Genomic DNA, 23722 nt, shown 5'->3' with positions numbered 1-23722 from the left:
TACTCTGTGTACCAATCTGAAGTGGTCAGGAAATAAACAGACACCAAGGGTTCAGGAACAAGGAAAGAAAGTGTGCTCGGCTATTCTGGGGACAGGGGTGGGGCTTTACAATGTGATTAAAGCCAGGCCTTTGGATTTCAAAATAAGACCAGGTCAGCATCATGTAGCTAAATAGCTCCTGTTGCCCAGGACTCACTAAAAGGTAGGTATGAAGCATTAGTGACTTATACTAATCTTTACTACTGTAGCTCCACTCCACAGACAGGGCTACAGAAGGGCTAAATTGTCACAGTTAGCAAGTGGCAAAGCTAGGGTTCAACTCAGAAGTTAAGTCTTAGCCATCCCATGCTTTGTCATTTTTTTTTCTTTAAGCAAGCACAGAGCTCTGCTCTTCAGGTCTAAAACACCTTTCCCAGTTCCTGGTGGTCTCTGGAACATGGATTGAGAAGCAGGTCGGTAGGTCAAAGATCCTACTGTGATACTGAGAAGCAATGTTATGTTTAGGTCTGGACATTACATAGTGCTTTCTGGGATCCTGTGATTCAGCCTGAGAGACCCCAAACTTGGTAACTTTTGGGGTGAGTGAATCATCCTTGTTCTTCCAGTGAGTCAGGTAGATATAGTAAGTAACATACTATATAGTCTTAGAAGGTCAAGCTTGTTATTGCATATCAACTCTTTTGATGTGCCAAGAACATTGTGGGCTGATCTTGTCGGTGACAAAATCTTTCCCAGCCATGGGGTAGGGTGAGAGAGATGTCCCTACACTGTGGACAACAGTGACTGCTCATCTGGTACTCCCATGTTTGCTGTTTTCTTTCCAGCTGCATTGGTTTTAGACTGTTGCACAACAAACTGTTACAAATGTATTGGGCTGATACATCACAAACTGCTTCCATCATTGTTTCTATAGGGCAGATTTTTCAGCACAATTAGCTAGATTCTCTGTTTCTGGTCTCCACAGGACTGAAACCACAGTGTATTAGTGACTTCTCTCATGTCTGTGACCCAGTACCTAAGCAGAAGCAATGTGAGGGAGGAACCTTTGACTTTGGTTGATGGTTTAAGGAGATAGCGTCCATCACTGTGGGGAAGTCATGGCAGGGAGCAGCTTGTAGCTTGACGCTGAGCAACCAAGAACTTGAGGCTGCTTGCTCATATCTCAGTGGACCAAGGAGCATCGAGAAAGAAATGCCAACACTGACCTTTTTCCTATTACCCTTTTTATTCAGCCTGGCTATGGGATGGATGGCACTCCCCAAGTCCTAAATTCATGGCAGGTCTTCTCCTATTCACCTTGGTAATTCCTCTTTGGAATTGCCTTCATAGGCACTACCAAAAGTATGTAACACTAATGCCTGAGGAATTTCCTAATATGATTAATTTGGCAATCAAAATTAGTCATTACACACGTATATTGACATAATTATTTTTTATCTGGGGTCCATGGGACTTTTCTTTTTTTAATGAACTCATGCTTATTAGAAGAAACTAGTTCCTTGTAGTAGGACTATGGACCCTGTTTTCCTGCTGGCTGTCTAGAGACTACTGAGTTCCTTGCCATCTATTTGAAAGTGCCAGCATAGTTTACTTCCTCCCGGGCCATGAGGAACACATCTCCCTGGCTGTGAGCAGCAGGAAAATACTGTCTGTTAAGCCTACCTGGGTAATATTCTGACTTTAAGGTAAGTGCTTTGGAGACATTTTAGAATGCCTCCAGATGGCTATACCTGCTGATGGCTAGTAGCCATCAAATTTGGGTCGATTTGCCTGAAGTCCAATGTACAGTAACATAACAATGATTATTTTTGTTATTTTATCAAACATGTATATAGCACTTAACATATGACTTGATGTTAGACCTGGAGTAAAGACTTTCCCAAATGTTACCCCATATAATAATTATAATGCTTTGTGATACCAAACACAGTTATATTCATTTTATAGGTAGAGAAACTTAGGTACAGAAAAGCTAACTCACTTTGGGCACTTCTTCACAAGAATAAAGCCACTGATATGGCTGCTTGGGGAGTCAAGTGTCAAGGTTGGACACTACTGTATCTTGTGTTGGCTGTCATGACTCTTTGGTATATCTAAGTAAAGCATCAGGCAGATGTTTTAGAAGAGAGTCACTTGACTTTATAGAACCCAAGTTGGACAACTTGCTTACAAAGGTAATTAAGTCTGCTGCCAAGTCTATCTCCTGGTCAACCTCCTGGCCAACTTTCCCAGGACTGAGAGCATCAGTTCCTTGCCTCTCTTGATCTTCTTTCAGGACTTATCTGTGATCTCTCTTCCATTCTCTGGAAAGTGAGGCTCAGAGCGGGGCACAACTTCCTTCTACTCAAGGCACACACACTCCACACTCGGATTTCCTGCCTGGTTCCCCAATGCCACTGTTAGAGTGATCAGTTGCTACTCACTATGGTGTGGGCTATGATCACAGGCCATCAGTCTTATCAGACAGTGTAGCACCCAGCTTCCCAATGCACACCATCGGATGCAGGAGAGAGAGGCCTCAGTTAGATGCCATGCCTTCATGGTGTTTAAGCTGAGAGTGAGGAAAGTTAACCAGGTTTGGCTTCTGCCTTGGACGCATCTTGATGACGAACACGGTAAAACTCCTTGTTGCTGTTCTCTCAGTACAGAAAAGAGTTCAGCCTTCATGTTGTAGCCTTCATGATGTGAGAGAGGACAGGGATGTTCTATTGCCTAATACACAACCTAAGACCTTTAGACTCCTTCAAGTATATAAATACTCACTGATTTGACAAGATTGATTTTCTCCCCTTTCCTTTGCAAAATCCATTGTGAGACCAAAGCAAGTAAAATTGATTTTCGCTCACTTTCTTCCCTACCCAAGGCCTCTTTGCTCACTGCTGGTGATAGGAGATTTTCTAACTTTCTATGCCCCATTGGAAAGCATGCCTGCTTCTTTCTTTCCTTTTTTTTTTATTCCAGTGAAATCAGAAGGCTCCATGGGTCTGTATAGAAATTTAAATGTGATATCCTAGGTGTGTAAACTTACTAAGGTCAAAAAGATAACTCTATTGTATTATAGTTGGAAGTCCAAGAATTTCTACTGTAAAGCTAAGCCACAGCTGTGAAGACTGGGGGTAATATCAGCCTCATTCTCATTCAGTTCACACTTTGTGCATTTTACTAAAATAAGAATGCACTCCAGAAAGCCCCTGGCAGAAATTTAGTCCTCTGACTTGCATTTTACAGGATCAAATGTAGTGGGCTGCATTTTGCTTTTCAATATAGCACAGAAAATGTTTTCTCTTTCTTTAGTTCTCTGAAAAATGAGTTCAGCTGGTCATGTACCACCATAAGTCTGGCTGGAAATTCAAGCTCACTCACAATGTAGACTCCAGTGAAGGGTTAAGCAGAACTGTTAAAGGCCTTCTGTTGCCCAGGATATTGCAAGAAGTATACTCTTGATCACTCATGATACTTCTTTCCAAGACTCCTGTGTCATTAGAGTTTTCCTGCCTGGCCCAGTCAGGACAAATCTCTCTCACCTGCCAGTCCCACAGTCGCTCAGACCCAACCAAGAAAGCACACAGAAACTTACATTGTTTACAAACTGTATGGCCATGGCAGGCTTCTTGTTATCTACTTCTTCTATCTTAAATTAACCTATTTCTGTTAGTCTATACTTTGCCACATGGCTTGTGGCTTACCAGTGTCTTTACATGTTGCTTTTCATGGCAGCGGCTGGCAGTGTCTGTCTCTCTGCCTTCCACTTCCCAGAAATCTCTTCTCTCTTGTCCTGCCTATACTTCCTGCCTGGCCACTGGCCAATCAGAACTTTATTTACACAGAGCAATATCCACAGCACTTCCCCTTTTCTTTTTTTTTAAAGGAAGGTTTTAACTTTTACATAGTACAATTACATATAACAAAACAATTATCAAGCAAGAATTACAGTTACAATATTAAAGAAGATATCCTATCTATCTTATATTTGTGAGTCTAAGGTTTTATATCTAACTTACCTTTTATCATAACTGAGGAAATTATAACTATCTAGTCTTCAACCACATCAAAGACCTCAGAAGGATATAATATTACCTGAGAACCGGGAGAAGGATGTAAGCATTTTTCAGGAGTCTTGCAAGAGTAGACAGAGACAGCTGGAAGCCTGGACAGTCACCTAATGTTCCTTTGTAAAGTTGGGGCATTTGTCTTCAGCCCACAGGGCTAGAGTCTCTCGGTCACTTCTCTCAGTGTCCTGTAGAATGTCTAGCAGTTTCCTCTGCGAAGCAGGAACCTGAAGGACCATTTTGTCAAGCAAAGTTCAGTGGTCACCTTTCTATGGGTTCTGCATTTCCAGTTGATCGAGCAGTCCAGGCAAGAACAGTTTCTTGCCCAAATGGCTATTTTTGCCAAGGTGAAGATAAACTCTATATGAAGTGTCTTCAATGCCCATCTTCCTCTCTGAAGTAAAACGGTGCTGCCAGGGGCAGACATGTCTCACTGTCCAGAAAGTCTAAATTTTAAAAATATTTTAAATGCCATATTCTGTAGACCTTTGAAGTGTTTGAAGATTACCTGTCTACCTGAAATATCTCTGTGTATATGTAGAAGACTTAAGTAACATGGCTACGAGTATGATTATCATAGATGACTAATTATTAATCTATTTTTAATTATCCATTACAATTTAAAATGAGCTATACAAACATAATACCTTAAACATGAGTAGAAATATGCACACAGTATAACAAAATTAACTTTAAGTTTGTATCAATAGACTAAAGTCTATACCAATGTGAAACATTTTAAACAAGTTGTTGCTCTTTAGAAGTAAGTTCCTTAATCTACCCTTTTATCCTATTATATCTATATCCTATCCCCTTTTCTTCTTTAGAAAGACATCGCATTTATAATCAACCTGATTTAAATAAAAATACTGGTTTTTCTGTGTCCCACACCAGAGGGCTCTTCTGATTTGGGACACAAGAATCTCTTAACCTTTTCTTTTAGCAATATGTCTGGGTTTAGAGAAGGAGTGAGCCAATTCCATCTACAAAGCCAGCTTGATAATTTTGGGAATGTGAGCATAGTTTTTCTTACTACTTCCTGCTGGAGGGGGGCGCTGTATCTTATGGGGACACAAAGAAAATTTTAGGATTATGGAGTAGTCCATTAGGGTGAACCTCTGAGCCAGTTGCCTTGATACCATTCTGGATGTCGGATCATCTGGGCCATTGTGTCATTGGAGACCTTTCAGGTGGTCTTGGCTGATCAAACCTGATGTATCTTTATCTGGAACAAATCCATAGCCTCTGGTTTTCTGTGAAAACAAAAGCAGAGACTCCTTTCCAAAGCAACATATCCTTATATCCAAATTTTGAAGTCAAGGTACCTTTAAAATTTACATAATTGTTTAACTCAACAGCTTTTACGATCAAATCTTTTTCTGTAGTTAAAAATCCCAAAGACAACATAAACCAGATTCTCTGTGTAATATCCATCTTTGGAAGACTGAAACTCCCCTGTGGCTGCTGGCTCCGCCCACCTCAGCTTCCCAACATGGCGGTGGTACAGTTTACTGCCAGCTCTGGGTCTGGAGCCATGTGTACCATCAACTATCAGAAGCAGTTCTATCAAAGCAGTGCATAGCCCAGAAACCTTTTTTTTTTTTTTTTTAACTAGCAAAGGCTAAATCCACCACACAGCAAAGTAAAGTGTTTGTAGACTCCTCATTCCCGTTGCACTGCAGGTCAGACGCACACGCCAGGAACCCGCCACAGTAGCTCAAACTGGCAGGCTACTGCTAACTTGAGAGAGACAACTAGGAAGCTGTTTTTAGCTCCATTTTAGAATCTTTTTTCTCAGGTTTTAGGTGGAAATTCTTGCCAACACGTTGGACGCCATTTGTAGTTAGAGTTTTCCTGCCTGGCCCAGTCAGGACAAATCTCTCTCACCTGCCAGTCCCACAGTCGCTCAGACCCAACCAAGAAAGCACACAGAAACTTACATTGTTTACAAACTGTATGGCCGTGGCAGGCTTCTTGTTATCTACTTCTTCTATCTTAAATTAACCTATTTCTGTTAGTCTATACTTTGCCACATGGCTTGTGGCTTACCAGTGTCTTTACATGTTGCTTTTCATGGCAGCGGCTGGCAGTGTCTGTCTCTCTGCCTTCCACTTCCCAGAATTCTCTTCTCTCTTGTCCTGCCTGTACTTCCTGCCTGGTCACTGGCCAATCAGAACTTTATTTACACAGAGCCATATCCACAGCACTCCTGTGGTTCCTTGTATACAAGAGGTGCAGACAGCCATGTAAAGTTGGGAGCTCGACTACCTGAGACCTAGCCTTCCTACAAAGAACCCGTAGCACCTTCCTTACCTCTTCAAGCCTCTATGTGTGGAGAAGACATGAGTACCTACTTCCTGGACCCACCTAAAAACCACAGTTCTCTTTCATTGGGGGCAGGAGTGGAATTAATGTCTTAATAATAAACATGTTATTGTTCTCTCCTTTTTATCTCTGGGAAAATTAACACAGTTCTCCTAGTGAATTATGGGCATTCTACCCAAGAAAGTGATGCTCTGCAGACTGTGTCTGCCCTTAGTGAGCCACAGTCACAGCTCACCAATGACAATGTTTTGGAATCTAGAGAAGTACAAGCTCAGGCAGTTCCTATTTTCTCCATTACACAGGATAACTGAGTATGGGGAGGTGGCTTTGTGGGGAAGTTCAGAGTAGAAAAAGATAGAAAATTTCTCCAGGAGTGGAAAAATGAACTTTGTTATAGAAATGTAGTAGGATTGTTAGTGTGTGGGCTGCCATGATGAGAGCTGAAGCTGTGGTGGTCTTCATCCTTCAGTCACACTCAGTTCTCAGGTGCAGGTGGGTCACAGACAGAGCACTGAGAAAATGAGATGATGGAGTTAATGAGGAGGGTACCATGGAATGTTTCCTGTCTAAACTGGGCACAGAGGGATACGAGGACTTGAGGAGACAGGGCTAGCAGGTAATGATAAGTCTATCAGACGTCTCAGTGGCCTCACTGACTCAAAGGACTGTCAGTATCTGGATCACTCTTCCACAGAGTTAGAAGAAAGATTGACTGCTTTTGAGAATCTTGAAATCCATATTTTAGAGGTAATTTGGTCATTGGAGAGATCCTCCAGGAGAAAGTGAGTAGATTAGGTGGAAAAGAGCAAATGATTGTTGGAATCGAAGTTTTCCAAGACAAAGAAACTAAGATTCAGTCTGAACTGTCTTGTCATGCTTGGAACAGTGCCCACAGCAATGACAAACACAAACGACTAGGAAGGAGGTGGGAGGCAAGGTCTAAATGGCACTAATTTCTTGATGACTACAGGAAAGCTGAGAGGAGAGGTATATCCTCCAACAGTGTGAATTTAAATGAAGTTAGGCATCTCAGGGATGAGGAAGAAATGGTGTAAAACAGAGTCTGGCAAAAAAAAGGGGGGGGGGAGGAGGTTGGTTACCAGAACAGCTCCTTCATGCCTTCTATTGGTTTTTAGACACTTCTCAGCCTGTAGCCAAAGTTGGCCTTGAACTCACATGTAACCCACACTGGCTTCAAGTTCATGACAATTCTTCTGTTTCAGCTTCCCAAGTGCTGGAATTATAGTCTAAGCTAGCCTTGAAGTAAGGTAAATTTCAAGCTCCATTCCCAGATTTCTGCCCTTAGAATTACAACTGCACTGGAACCCAGGTATGTCTATTTTGCATGATTAGTCTATCCTGCTTCAGCACTACAGCAATATTGAATTGGACAGAGACTACCCAAATCATTTACTGCTTGGTCCATTACAGTGACAAAAAAGGTTTTCTTATCTCTGATCTAGAACTAGCAATGATGAGCCAAAAATATCAACCTTACAGCAAGAAGTAAGCATAATAAATGTTCTGCAGCATAAATGTCAAATCCTTTGTTTCTCTTAGTCTGGGTGTACTGCAGGTCACCAGATGGACAATTGTGACACAGCTGAATTTTCCCCACAATGAGTCAACTCACTGGATGGCCAAAAACACAAAATGGGTGACTGCTTTAGTTTCAGGGGAAGGATCTATTTTTCTTTTTAAGCTTTAAAGTCAGGTAAATTTCAAGCTATGCTATAATGGCTATCAAATTAATGGGATTTAAAATCCCCATGGAAACACCCCTCTGGACTTGTCTGTGAGGGTGTTTCCAGAAACATTTAACTTTTAGGGAAGAGCCACCATGAATACAGGCAGCACTTTTCCATGTGCTGGGGTCTTAGACTGAATAAAAAAGAAAAAGTGAGCTGAGCACCAGAATGTTACCAGCTGCTTCATGCTCCTGCAGCCAGGCCTTTACTGCCATGATGGATTGTACTTGCAAATTGTGCTGCAATGTAAAGCCATCCTTCCTCAAGATGCTTTTAGCAGGTATTTTGTCATAGCAATGAGAAAAGTAACTAGTGAACATGTGGATTTGGATTAGCATTCACTAAAATCTTAATGGCAGGCTGTGTGTGTATTGGGGTAGGTACTGACTAAAGATGCTAGTGGACCTGTAGTTCACCTCCAATTTACTGTCCTAGCTTACCTTATTCTTGCTTTTTATTCATAAAGATGGAAACTGTCCTGCATGGCTTTGTCCATGATCTAATGAGACAGATATGGAGAGCCCTCACATGGTAGTGAATCTGTAGGTTTGACCGTGGTCATTCACATTCCTTCTCTGGAAGATTTGAATCAAATAATGTAGTAACTTGATGAATGGACACTTAAGTGGTGAGAGATTATAGTATGTATTCTTGTTAATGTGTCATTAAGCTTTTTGAAGCTTCTTTATTTCTGTTGCTTCTGGAACCTGGAATCTATACAGAGTACTCTCCTATGATACCTTTACCCCTCTGCTTGAACTAGCATAAGCAGATCCTATTCATTATAACTAAATGATTGTGAAATAGTTGTGAGTACCAAGTCATAATCAGAAAGCATCTGTTGTCTCTTTCAGTTCCTCAGTCAGCAGTTCTTTATGCCTATTGTCACCAGAGAATATGGAGGGAAAAACAAAACTGAAATTCATGCTCTTACAACGTTTGCTGGTGGCATGAACTCAACCAAAACAGAGTCCATAGTCACACTTGTCTAGATTTAGTGGGAAAGACCTACTTTGTTCAATTTAAGGACCACTGCGGTCATTTGCCACCCCAATGCAGTATAAGGGATTCTTTAGACAAAGCTAACACAGCACTGATGGTATATATTGTTTCTTTGAAAGATTTTCATATCTAGTGTATCTCCTGGCCATTTTTCTCTCTGCACTTTCCCAAACTGATAGTAACTATGGTGTTTGTATTTTAAATGTCATGTCTCAGATGTGCTGTAGAATTGTTTAATTGCTGGTGATGAAAAAATCCTTAATAAATTTCTGCATAGCCTGTAGCTGCCAGCCATTAATGATGGAAACATTCCCTCTTATGGCTTTTGGCTCATTAATAGATTCTGATGCCATGGATTCCTATGTTAGCTGGGTTTTGTGAAACTTCACATGCTATTTGTAGTAGGACAAGAGAGGGAGAGGAAATGTGTACCATACCAACCGCAAGGAAGACACTTGGCCAAGGATCTAGAAAGACTGGACAGTAGGAATCCCTAATGCCTCAAGTTCTAAGGCTTTAAATGTATTCTCTTTCCTTTGCCTGCCCAGTGATTATTTCTTCCCCTCTGATTAACAACTAAGCAGTTTTCTGTCTTTAGGTGGATAATCTGTGCATTGGAGGCATCTGTTGTACAGTGGATGCCCCCACCAGTGGTGGGGATGCCAAATTAGTTGTTCAATGAGGCTGGCAGATCATTTTCCTTGGGCTGTGACTCTCTGTATCCCATGTGATTTCCATTCCATGTCAGGACTGGAGACAGCTACTTTACAAGAGGATACCTTTACTGTCATAGGTTCATTCCAGCTGTGGTTGCTGTGTTGAAAGAAATTAACAAAAAACAATTAAATAAATAAGCAAAACCCCACTAGAACAAAAAATCCAAACCAACCAACCAATCAACAATAAAACAGATCACCACCACTCCTACCTGCATAAACCTTATTTTCTTACGCTTATCACAGTGGACAGAGATCCTTCTTGAAATCATGATCCAAAGAATAATGGGCTGCTTCTTTGAATTCTTTTTTTTTTTTGTCGTTAAAAGAATGACCCAGTTGAGGCAGGACCAAGCCCTTCCCCCTGCATCAAGGGTGAGCAAGGTGTCTGACCATAGATAATGGGATCCAGAAAGCCAGCTCATGCACCAGGGAGAGATCCTGATCACACTGCCACAGGCCTCTCAAACAGACCAAGCTGCACAACTGTTTCCCATATGCAGAGGGCCTAGTCCAGTCTCATGCAATTTCCATAGCTGTTGGTCTAATGTTCATGAGTTCCTATGAGCTTGGCTCAGTTGGCTTAGCTGTCCCCCAATGGTAGAACTTACTCTCTTGGAGGAGGGGATGAGGGGTGGGTAGCGGGGAAGACAGGGGAGGGGATCGGGAGGAGGGGATGAGGTTGGTATGTAAAATGAATAAAAAAATTTTAAAAAGAAAAAAAACAAAAACATAAAAAGAAACTGAAAAAAAAAAGAATGACTCAGAGATTAGTGAGATAGTTTCATTTTTTTCCCAGCAAGGAACAACCAGGCAGTGTTTCATATATGGCTGCTCTCAATATAGAAAGCCATTTTAAATAAAGGCTTAACTTGGTCGTATAGCAACAATGCAACAGTACTTTCATTTTGTCTGCTTTGGCTTTGAAACAGCCTCTGATACTGGTAAAATAGTTAACATACAAGACCACGGGAAAAATCCAAACATCTGATTTGTACAGTTTACCAATTCTTGTGCTGTAAGTATATCTATAACAGCCAATCTTAATCTACTAACATAAAGCTGTGGAATGTGGCATTTGGCAATACACTTGCACCGTTAACTTTTGGAAGCTAATAGCGGCTCGTTTCAGACCTGTCTTTAGTGATTGTTAGGTCATATACAGTGCGGCAAAGCCCCTGTTAACTGCTTAAGCAGATTGTCAGCTGGTGGGAAGGGTGGCAAGAGATGTTTTGATGATGTCCTTTTCAACTGTGTCTCATTTCTTTGGCTTATACAAGTTAAAGAGGAGTCTGCATGATTTGAAGAGGATTTATTTGGTTACTCTAAGTGAATTGTGTGTGACCATTTCCCATTTCATGTTTTCATTGTGGCTGTACAGAACTGTGGAAAGAATTTTATTTTGGGCTGGGGTTGGTGGCATATCTTGAAAACATTTTGCTTTTTTTCTAAGATCCTCAAGTTATCATTGGCTTTATCTCTCTTGGGAAAAATCACATACCACCTATCTCCTTTCTCTTGTCCTCGCCTGTTTTTCTGTTGCTGTGATAAATACCATGACTAAAAGCAATTGGGGGGCGGGGAAGGTTGATTTGGCTTGTACTCCCTGATTACAACCTATCTCAGAGGGAAGTCAGGGCAGAAGAAGAGGCAGGAACCATGGAGGAATGCATACAGGCTTGTTCCCTCTGGTCTGCTCAGCTACTTTCCATATACAACCAAGGACCACATGCTCAAGGATCCACATAAACAGTGAGCTGAGCTTTCTTACATCAATTAGCAATTAAGAAAATGCCCCACAGACACGTTCAGGAGCCAACTGATGGGAGCAATGCTTCTATCAGGTATGTCAGGTTGACAAGAGATGCTAATTATGATGCTTCTTTCCCCGTAGTTTATTAATAAAAACAAAATACTAGAGCCTGCATGGTGGTTCATGCTTGTAATCCCAGCACTAGGGAGGCTGAGGCAGAAGGAGGGCCCATGCATTCAAAGGTATCCTGGGTTTCATAGTGAGTTCCAGGCCAACTTAGGATACATAGTGAGTTCCAGGCCATCCTGAGACACAGAGGGAGATTCTCTCAAAGCAACAAGAAGTGCCAGGGGTGAGCCAGGTGTGGTGCACATGCCTTTAATCCTAGCACTTAGGAGGCAGAGGCAGGTGAATCTCAGTGAGTTCGAGGCTAGCCTTGTCTACAAAGTAAGTTACAGGACAGGCTCCAAAGCTACACAGAGAAACCCTATCTCGAAAAAACAAACAAACAAACAAACAAACAAAAAGCCAGGGATGATAACAAGGAAGCCACTAACATCCCAAGTCTTAGCAATATGCCTCACCACCTGGCCAGAAGGCCAAGTCTGGCTCCAGGATGATTGATTGCCTTTGGGCATCTTTGTCCTAGATAACCTGATGACTGGAGATGAGATGTAAGGCAGCATTTAGGGTGCTAACCTGCCACCTTCTCAGAATCTGTCCCTCTGGTAAAAAAGAGTTTAAAGATTCCAAACAAAACAAAATAGCAACAAAAACAAACAGAAAGATCAAAGCAAAGAAAAAGCACAAAAAGCCCCACACCAGAGACCAACTTCTTAACCAAGTCAAGAGCAAACCGACAGTGCTGTCCATTTTACTGTGCATCTTGTCCAACTTTCCCTAGGGAGTTTGAAACCACTGTACAATGAACAGAAGACAGAAACAAGATGTCAATCACCACACTACCTAAGCCTGCAGCAAGCTGCATAGTCTCCTCTGAAAGGATTTCACTGCTTTGACAGTTAAAACTGTTTTTTCCCCCTTTGGATGAGAAGATGCCTCAGACAGTAAGGCACATGCCATACCATCAGGGGGACCTGGATTTGCTTCCTAGCACCCATGTGAAAAAGAAAAGCTGGGTGTTGTGGCTTAGCACTGGAGAGGTGGACCCCTGTAGTTTGATGGCCATCCATCTTAGACTAACGGCTAATCTGGAGGCCCTAGTTCCTAATGAGGGACCCTGTCTTCAAAGACAAATAGACAAGTCCTGGGAAAGGACATTTGGGGTTTTTGGCTTCCACACACATGTACATATGTACATACACATGCACACACACCTGCATACACATGTACACACACACACACACACACACACACACACACACACCATTTTAAAAAGAGAAAAATAAACTGGCTTTCCTCTTTATTAAAAAAGAAATGAAAATAACTTGTTTATTGAATCACTGATGAGTTTTGAATTCATTGATCACTTCTAACACAATTTAGAACAAATTTCCCAGGCTGTAGAATAATATACAGATATGAAAACAAAACAAAAAAAAGAGAAACAACTACCTGCCCAAAACCTGAATCCCAGCACCTTCACCTCAGATCTGGTAATTTAGAGTCCTAATCAGGTTGGGGAGTACAGATGGAGTGTGTGTGTGTGTGTGTGTGTGTGTGTGTGTGTGTGTGTGTGTGTGTTGCTGGTGATGGAACTCAGGGCTTCACACATGGTAAGTAACATCACTGACCTACATCACCGGATCCTAGAATCTGTGTTCTTAAAATACTCCTCAGATAACTCTGATACAGATCAAGGTTTGGAAATCACTGCTGTAGAACAAACAAGCAGTTGGTTATTGTTCAACTGGGCAGAGTTCAAAGTCAATGTTCATTTTCTTGATCAGAAGTCCAAGCAGGGGCATTTACAGACTACTGCTTCCAGTGATGAGAAACCTAACTCCTGAACCAGTGGAGCATCAAAGCAGTTCACTATCAAAAGTTTAGATTCCCAAACCTCAGTGCCAGTGTCGCTGACTGACAAACTCTGTGGGGCTTGCCAAATGCCAGCCATTTTGTTCTCCCACTTCTAGATCAGAGTTCCTGGAAAAACAAAAGCTTCTGAAAGTATTAGAGCAACTGAGAGAGATGCCACACCTGAGTGATTCTGATTGCCTTCCGAGGCTGAAATAACTGTCAGAAAGAGAAGTGCTTAGCTACTTGTGGCCTTTCATGGACATCAGTTTTTGGTTTTTAAGTCAATGTAGATTATGTGCATCAATTCTCATTGCAGCTGCCTGTCAGTTAACATCTCTGTCTCTTATGATAACTGACTTGAATATAATCAGCAGGTGAACATACTCTTTATCATTGTCCATCTTTCTAAGCTTCTCTGCATTGATTTTCAGCCTCAGAGCTGAGCCAAAACTGCGATGAACTCAAACTGATTTTTCTATTCTCCCTTTTCTGTAGTTCACTCATTGCAGAAAGTTTGCTATGGTCCAGATAATGAAAATAATGCAATAAAAAAATTAAGTCAGAAATCTTGCTTTCACAGAACTCCTAGTGGAGGTAAAATAAGAAAAACAACAAAGGAATAACAAATGGATGTATAGCATATAAAGTAAACAAGTAAAATATATAATGCAGGAGATAGAGATACAAGTCAGTAAGAAGCAAGAAGGAGGGAGATATGTGGGTCAGAATTATGTACTCATAGGGGTTGGGGATTTAGCTCAGTGGTAGAGCGCTTGCCTAGCAAGTGCAAGGCCCTGGGTTCGGTCCTCAGCTCTGGAAAAAAAGAAAAAAAAGAATTATGTACTCATAACAGTGTCAGTTAAGTAGGACAAAAGTTACTGAAGAGCACTGATGGGACCCTAAATAAGAATACCATTTTTTTAAAGAAAAAATAGACACAATAAAGAAGCATTAAAGTTTATATATCTCACAAATGTGAGGTTAGTGTTGACAACCTGATAGAATCTAGAATCATCTTGGAGACAGGTTTCTGGGCATGCCTGTAAGGCATTATCTGGATTACATTAATTGAAGTGGGAAGACTTGCTGTGGTGGTTTGAATAAGAATGCCTTCCATAAGCTCATATATTTGAATGCTTAGGCGTCAGGAAGTGGCACTACTTGAGAATTAGAAGGTATGCTTTTGTTGGAGTAGGTGTGGCCTTGTTGGAGGAAGTGTGTCACTGGGGGTGGGCTTTGAAGTTTCAAAAGCCTAAGCCAGGCCCAGTGCGTCTCTTCCTGCTGCAGCGGATCTGGATGTAGAACTCTCAACTACTTTTCCAGCACCATGTCTGCTTGCATGCCACCATGCTCCCTGCCATGATGACAATGGACTGTAAGCAAGCCTCAATTAAATGGTTTATTTTATGAGTTGCTGTGGTCATGGTGTCTCTTCACAGCAATAGAACCGTGCGTGACAAAGACAAATGCCCACTAAGGGTGTCACATACCCTGGCTGGGATCCTGGACTGCATAAATATGGAAAGAAAGCTAAGCAGCAGCATAACACTAATCACTGTTTGCTTCCTGACTGTAGATGTGATGTGACCAGCTCCTTCAAGTACCAGTTACTTTTACTTCCTCACCTTGAACAGTGAGTGAATCATAACAAATCATTTCTCCCTTTGTTGGGCTATTTTATCACAGCATCAGGAAAATAAACTAAGACAACAACTAAAAGTTGTCTTGATAAGAAATCTTGAGAGGTCAGGGGTAGGAATGCATTGATCTCCCTTTGGAGATCCATGGCTGTGGGCAAAACATCAATGTGGTTGTGACAGTTATTCTTGGTTGCTAACTTGATTGAATCTTGAATCAACTAAGGGTCAGGCTTGTTTCTTCATCAGGAGCCATATAGGTGTACATAGACCTTTGGAACTGAGAAATACAAATTTTCCAAGAGGCTTCGATTTATAATTTCTTTTGCTGCATATGCATATTTTTATATAACCATTATTGGCAGCTGAGACCTCTGGTAATCTCACTCTGACTGGGAAAAAAACTATTAATCTGTTATCAATATACTGTCCTGACAAGCTGGTACAAACCTCCCCAAAACTCTTCGCTCTCAAAGTTACACTATAATCAATAGGTTTCAAGCCCTGGCCAGGGATCAGTGTTACATAGGTACATTTCTTATTTCAATAGAATGGCTGGGCTTAGTCTATTCTAACTATGCAGAAATGAATTCCCAGGACATAGATTGTAATTTCAAATAGCAACTCTAAATTCAAAATTTGATCCTTAACAGCAGCCAAAATGTCAAGGTAGCTGGGATGGCTAATCTTGGTTTACCATCTAGATGGGATCTAGCACCAATAAGAGACTTGCCTGTGAGAACATGTCCTGGAAAGATGAGGTGAAAGGGGATGCACCTCTTCCAAAGTGGCTAGTACTTTCCCTCAGTGCCTCAGATATGAGATCTGAGGCAAAATCAGTATAACTTTTGCATGCATGCCTTTGTTCAGTGCTGGTACATGTATGTACTCCATACTGCTGCTGTTGTTACTGCTGCTGCTGCTGTTGCTGCTGCTACCCTATGATGACATTAGAGCTCATTTTCTTTGGACTTCTAGTGTGGACTAGAAGTCCAGCAACTCTCCAGGAATCTTTCAAACCTTCATTACCCTAAATGAAAATGCTAAAAAATTTGCTAGTTCTATTAAAAAATATTTATTTTATTTTTTATTTATGTATATATGTGCAGCTGTGCCTCTGTGTAGGCATATGCACATGTGTGCTGGTGTCTGCAGAGGCCAGAAGTGGGTATTATATATCTGGGGCTGGAGTTACCAGCTGTTGTCAGCTGCTTGACAAGGCTTCTGGGAACCAAACTCCAGTTCTCTAAAAGAACAGGGAGCTGCAAACACTCTTAACCACTGAACCATCATCTCTCCAGCTCTTTTTATGAAAGTAGAAAAGATGCAATGAAGAAAGAGGACTACTGAGGCATCCAGCCTCATAGATGTAGCAGATACCAGGTTATCAGCCTGTCCAGTGTGAATACAGACATTGTTGGACTACCCAGTCCATATCATATAAGTTTCATTCCATAAGTTCTGTTTCTCTGAGGAACCTTAATAACAGTGGTTAAATATCCCACTATGCAGAAATCCTAAATCACCCATTTTTAATTTTTTTCCTTCTAGGTACAGAGAACAGGATGAGCAAAGGCCCTTCAGCAGGACTATGTTCAGAAAAGAGTAAAGTAGTTTCTGAGGGTAAGATTGGCTGAAGAATGGGGAAAATTTAGTAGAGGCCATGAAAAATGCTGGGTGCTGGGTGGAAATCCACATTGAATGCTGCTGCTGCGGTATACATGACCACAGTCTTCATTTCTCCAGCTCAAACAATGCACTGAATGTTTTCATAACCAGAGCTTGGTGCATGCAGTAAACTCCAGAGCATTCTGATGTCTTGAGAGATAATCTTGGCCTTGTAAAATGAGCTGTGGAAGCTTCCATTAGCTACAATGTATTGCTGAAGATTGACTTTTTCAATGATTTTATCCATTAAAAAATAATTGAAGTCTGTTAGATTTTTAACATGGTGTGCCCAAGCCTTATCAAAGACTTTTCCAGACTTTAATGTGCTTTAATTAGGATTAAATGACAATAGGTTTTGAAGGTCTTGGCAAAATTTCTGTAAAATACTTATATGTGTGTTGTGTTATTTACTCTTACTTATAGCAGAGAAGCTCTTATAGCATATTTTTCACTTTACTTATTTTGGAAGATTCATATATATACTTCATATGTATAATTCATATATAATTCATAGAATTTTGCCAGTTACAAAAATGAATGAGTGAATAAATAAATAAATAGATCTGAGCTCCACAAGAACACTTTTGATTGCTTGTTCCAAAAAGATATGCAAGGTCTCTAGGATAACAGCTGGTATCTTGAGAAATTGAATTTTCTAGTGCCAGGTAAGGTTGATGAGATATTAGCTCTGAAATGGAATATATCATATAAGATTTGACAAGCTTGAATTAATACCTAATGTTCTCAAAAGAGGTGGGAAATGATTGGAGAGCAATCAGGGAGCATGCCTGAAGAGGCCACCAACGTGAGAGCAGATAAATATGAAAATGCATCCCATTATCAGATCAGCAGTGGACTGGAATGGGCTTATTAATGCTGAGGGCAAAATAAAAGCTTAAAGAAATGTGTGAGCACTGCAAGCAGCCAATAGCAATGGTGATTTTTCTTTCTCAGGTAATCGGGGATTTGTGTATAGGGCTTGCCTATTCAGACATGCGGAGGGATCTATTTAAATAATGTTAATTAAAAATTATATGGGCTGAGCAGGTTATACATATATTTATGCAATAACAATGAAAAATTGAGGCCATGAATTTAAAAGAGAGCAGGGAGGGGTATATAGGAAGGCATGGAGGGAGAAAAGGAAAAGGAGAAACATGATTATATTATAATCTCAAAAAAGAAGAAATGAATTGACAAGAAAAAAATCTACTAGATCCTAGACTCCTTAGACTGATAAATATATACTTGTTACTTCTGTTTCAGTTCCTCAATAGTCTAATAAGTGCTCACAATCAACATTCAACCAAACAGGACCTACAGAAACATTGACTTCTTCAGGATGTTGTGCAGGGAATGAGAGCTACTCATCTTGTTGCCAGGGCACATTTGACCATTTCTGGAGATAGTTTGTGATTATCACAACTGGAGGGAGTTCTTTGCATGCCTTGGACAGAGGTCAAGGATGTTGCAGGCATACTGCAGTGCAGGGTCACTCCATACTGCAGTGCAGAGTCATTTGGATTTGCTAGCCAAAGATGTTAGGAGTGGCAAGGGTGAGCAATGCTGGCATAGGGGGGTGGTGCTTACCACTGCCTGATAATGTTAGGCTTGCAGAGCTGAGTGAAGATCTTGAAAGGCAGAGCAGCAGTGGCCAGGTAGAGAAAGAAGGTGAGGGCATTCTATTGCCTCTCTTTCAGTCCATTTTCTGAACCCAACTCTGCCTTGGCCTTTATATTGTTTCATGGAAAGCATTCATTTCTCTCCTGATTTTATTTTTCTTGTGGGTATAAAAGAGGCAGGCGAGACTGGAGAAAGCTATTGCAAATCTGTTTTTCTGGCAAAATCCAGAAAAAATCAAGCAAATTTGGAGGTCCTTCATGCAATCATTTAGTGAAATATCAATATATTTTACATTGTTATTGATCTATTGTATCTCAATAATAATAATTCATAATATACTAGTATAGCTTACCATCCTAATTAATTTATTAATTCAAGTCAAGCATTTGAATAAAATCATAGCTCATATAGTGGGATGGGTAAAGTATTTCAACCCTTAAGCAAACTCACGGTTAATAAGTACTCTGATTTGGATATGAAACGTAAACACCAAACATTTTGCAGTAAAATGTCTTCTTCATTAACACATAAAAATAGCAAAAGTCAAGAAGGGACTGTGAAAATGAATGAAACAAGAAATAACATTTTACCTGAGTTGTGGGAGATGGTAATGACATACAAGCTATACCTACAGCAGATTGGGAAGGAGGGCAAACTTGTTATGAATGACAGTCCTTAATCACTTCCGTTGGCACATTTTCCCATCAGAGAATCGATGCCCCATTTGTCTATCCATCTGTGGTCTACTGGCTGCTAACTACTCCTGCTCTGATATTTGTTAATGAAAGCCCAAGATAGTCCCTAGCAATGTAATTAGGGATTCGGGAAAACAGAAAGTCTTTATAGCACAAAAGAATGACTTCTAATGTCATGTTGGAAGAACAGATGTTAGGGCTCAGATGGGCACTTAGTAAATGCTTTCCATCTCTGCTTAGACTATCACTTGCTTCTGTTCATTTAAATAAAATGTTTTATTCTAGCACAAGTCATATTTTTTTGAACCTTAAATCCCAGGTGTCCTGACCCAGTCTCATGACAGAAATGCATCTGTATAGCAATGACTCCCAAACCCAAGAACTAAGAAGTGATGGATGGCCTGATTTGGGAACACCAATACAACCAAATAAACAGAAATTTGCCTTCATTGAGCTTGAAATTCTATCCTAGTGGGTTGAAAATAAACAATTGGTGAGAAAGTGGAGATGGACTCTTTCTAGAATGATCTAATAAAGAAGTTCAGGGGAATGGAAGCTCTTACTGGTGTCTCTTGTACCTACATTATCCCTGCTAGCTGTCTTTGCTTTCAGCTGTGGCAGAGATGGAAAGTTCCTTGCAAAACCAGACTCTAAATACACTTACAAGATTCTACCTCAAGCACATACCTTCCTGCATCCTCCTTCAAAGACCCTTCTGACATCTTGAAAACCCAATTGTCCCATGTACGAGCTGAGACTAGTCTACAAGGAAAGCACCTCTAGGAACAAGACTCGCAATGAGAGAAACAATATCTACACATACTCCACCTTTTACAGTTTTAGCTGTTCTTTTTCCTGCTTTTCTGGTGGACTCTAGCCCACACTTAGCATGGCAGAAAATTTTTATATTTATTTTTATTTAGTTTTAAATTATATATGTGTATGTTTCTGTGTGGGGTTATGTGCACAGAAGTGAAGGTTCCCCCAGGGATAAGTGTCATTGGGTTCCCCTGGAGCTAGAGTTACAGGCTATTGTAAGCTGCCTAATATGGGTGTTGGCAAGAGAACTCTTAACCACTAAGCCACCTCTCCAAACCCAAGCATAGCAGTATTTTCATAATGTGATCTGAGATTAACTTGCCTCCTCTTCTGTTCCCATCTTTCCATTTAGTCATTTCTACTCCAGAATGCTGTTAAGTCTTTTTGCTTCTGTCTTGGAATTACCAGCACTGTGTGAACTCTTTAACTATGTACTGATACGTTTTTGCTGTGCTTGTTCATTTACTAAGTGTGGATACTGAGTGCTACTCCTTTCCCTTTAAGGATCTCCTGTGTTGCAGGGGTGGGAAGAGTAGGAACTACGCTTCTCATATATTCCCTTATAAAGAGGATTCTTGTTTTAAAATGCTGGGAGGCAGGACAGAGGGGGAGAGTAAGGAAAGAGATGTCTTGATTGGGGGCATTTTGGGGTTAGGAAGAAACCTGGTGCCAGGGAAAATTCCAAAATCCAGAAGGATAGCCCCAGATAAGACTCCTAGCAATAGTAGAGAGGGTACCTGAACTGGCCCTCTACTGTAATCAAATTGGCGACTACCCTAATTGTTATCAGAGATTCTCTACCCAATAACTGATGGAAGCAGATGCAGAGATCCACAGCCAAGCATGGGCTGAGCTCTGAGAGTCTTACTGAAGAAAGGGAGGAGGGATTGCACAAACCAGGAAGGTCATGATGGCGAACCCACAGGGGCGGCTGACCTGGGCTCGTGGGAGCTCATGGACTCTGGACCAACAGTTGGGGAACCTCCATGGGGCCGATTTAGACCCTCTGCATGTGTGTGACAGCTGTGTAGCTTGGTCTGTTTGTAAGGCTCCTAGCAGTGAGATCAGGACGTGTCCCTGACACTTGGCTTTTGAGAAGCTGTTGCCCATGCTGGATTACTTTGCCCAGCCTTGATGCAAGGGGAGGAGGTCGGTCCTGTCTCAAGTTGATGTGCCATGCTTTGCTCAAGCCCGTGAGAGGCGTGCTCCTATCTGAATGGAGGGGCAGGGGAGGAGGGTAGAGGGATAGGGGGAGGGGTGTGGTGGGGTGTGGAAGACGACGAGGAGGAGAGGAAGGAGGGGAAACTTCAGTTGGTATGTAAGATAAATGAAAAATATGTTATTTAAATAAAATAATAAAAAATAAATTTGGACTGCTATCTTTCAGTGGGAATTGGAAACAGCTGATAGAGGCTGTCCACTTTCACACTGGAGCTACGAATGGTAATTTCTGCAATGCCTTATATATGTTTTGATCAAATTTCCCAACTTTTCCCTACCTTTCCAGGGCTTGTGTACGCCTCTTAACTTCCTATGGCAAGTCCCTTCCTGCTCAATGGATCTAGAACAGTTTCTGTTTTTGTGACCAAATCCGAGATGATGTAACTATATTTCCTAATTTTAAGTTTAGAGGTCTAGCCAGGTGGTGGTGGCACACGCCTTTAATCTCAGCACTCGGGAAGCAGAGGCAGGTGGATCTTTGTGAGTTCGAGGCCAGCCTGGGCTACAGAGCAAGTTCCAGGACAGGCTCCAAAGCTACACAGAGAAACCCTGTCTCAAAAAACAAAACAAAAACAAAAAACAAACAAACAAAATTAGAGGTCTAAAATAAAATTTAACCTGCAAATGGCTGTGGTTAAGAGGTAGAAAGGAGATAATAAGATCCTGCATATGGAACAAAACAAATGATTACACTGTATGTAAAAGTGAAAATCATTTCAAGAAGAGGGGGATCCTTGATGGTGAATATTCTATTCTCTCCAAAGAGCTGTCAACCTAAATCAATCAGATGGATAGAAAGCAGGTTTAAAAATAGATGTATTGGAGCTCTTTGTAAGCCCTTGAAGGTGAAGGGAGGGGAAAAAGACAAGCCAACCATGGCAACCTTATTTATATGTGTGTACTGACTGGGTTATCTGACTTCTCATGGGTGCTGATCCCAGGAATTCTAAACTGCATGGTGCTTCAGAGGGAAAAACAAAATTTACTGTACAAATCAAGGATGCTGAGTTACATGACAGTTCATAAATCTACCATATAAGATTTCTTTGACAGAGCAGCAAGGTATCACTTTAAAATATAGTATTTTTTTAATGCTCTTTGGATCTGCTAGAGAGTAGGATGAAAGCTTGCTCTCTCTTATTTGTTAGAGTACAGTAGTACCCTAGTCATATAAGTTCAAATGACTGAGTCATAAAAAGAAGTAATGCTTAATTTATGTTTCTGAGTAAGACAATTGTTTGATATTCTCTATATAAAGTTATTTTACATTATTCACCCAGAGATTTAGGGGTAAGGTTTTTAGTCAGTGACCCCAATTCATAACCCCTGATTTTGGTAAAATATTGTAGGTAACTTGTAGAATTTGCCTCTTTAAAAAGACATGCATATTAGTCAGGGTTTCCCAAAGGCATGAATCCCATATGGTGAATGAATGGTGTGGTTGAAATGACAACTGTACCCCATAGGCTCACGGATTTGAACACTTGGTCCTTAGTTGGTGGCACTGTTTGGAGAGGTTATGGAACCTTTATTAGGTGCAATCTTGCTGGAGGAAGCATGGCACTGGGGTCAGGCTTTGAGGTTTCTAACCTCATCCACTTCTCTCTCTCTCTCTCTCTCTCTCTCTCTCTCTCTCTCTCTCTGTGTGTGTGTGTGTGTGTTTCTCTCTGCTCCTTGTGTATTGGTGAAAATGTGATCAGCCAGCTTCCTTCTCCTGCCAACATGCTTTCTCTGCATGTTTCCATACCTTCCCCACTGTGATAAAACATCAATGAAATGTGTTCAGGATTCTGAGAGCACAGACAAGTACCTGAAGGGAGCTGGAGCTGATCTGGAAGAGATGATATCTTTCTGTGTCTTCAAGGGGTGAAAAAATTTTTCTAGAATGAGAGAAGGATGAAAAGTATAGAACAGATGATAGAGGCAAGAAATGGACAACTCATTCAAGAAATCACAAGCAGTTATCATGAGAAGTAAAAGAAATAATGTACCCATGAAATAACAGCTCAAAACTCAGAAATTTCGTGAATTCAAACAGTGGCTACTCTTCCCTTTTTACCTACTTCTTGTTGTACATCCTTTGAGGGGATCATGAGTATTTCAAATGTCAGACAATATTTGTATAACTGAGAAGGACTTCATGCGGTTCACTACTCTCAAGAAAGCCATCTCTGCCTTGTACAAACTACCTTAACAGATGTTTTGGAGTGAATTTATTCAGTAGGAAGCACTGCCTTGAAATATGGGATGCTTTTCAAAAGCCCCTTTTGGGTGAACAGATTGTGTTGCTGCTGAGGGAATTCACAGGAATGAGGCAATCACTGTAATTCAAATAATTTCTCCTCGTTTAAGAGCACCAACTGTTTATATTAGGACTGACATGATCCATTTATGCAGTATCTCAGCCCAGTTGCCTCTGAAATTTTTGGCTGTCAAATGGTCATCAGCATTGGACTGGCTCTAATTGCAAGCAAGAGCCTTTTGAT

This window comes from Onychomys torridus, chromosome X (assembly GCF_903995425.1).
Source record: "Onychomys torridus chromosome X, mOncTor1.1, whole genome shotgun sequence".
Lineage (NCBI taxonomy): Eukaryota > Metazoa > Chordata > Mammalia > Rodentia > Cricetidae > Onychomys > Onychomys torridus.
Note: the sequence above shows the minus strand (reverse complement) of the source record.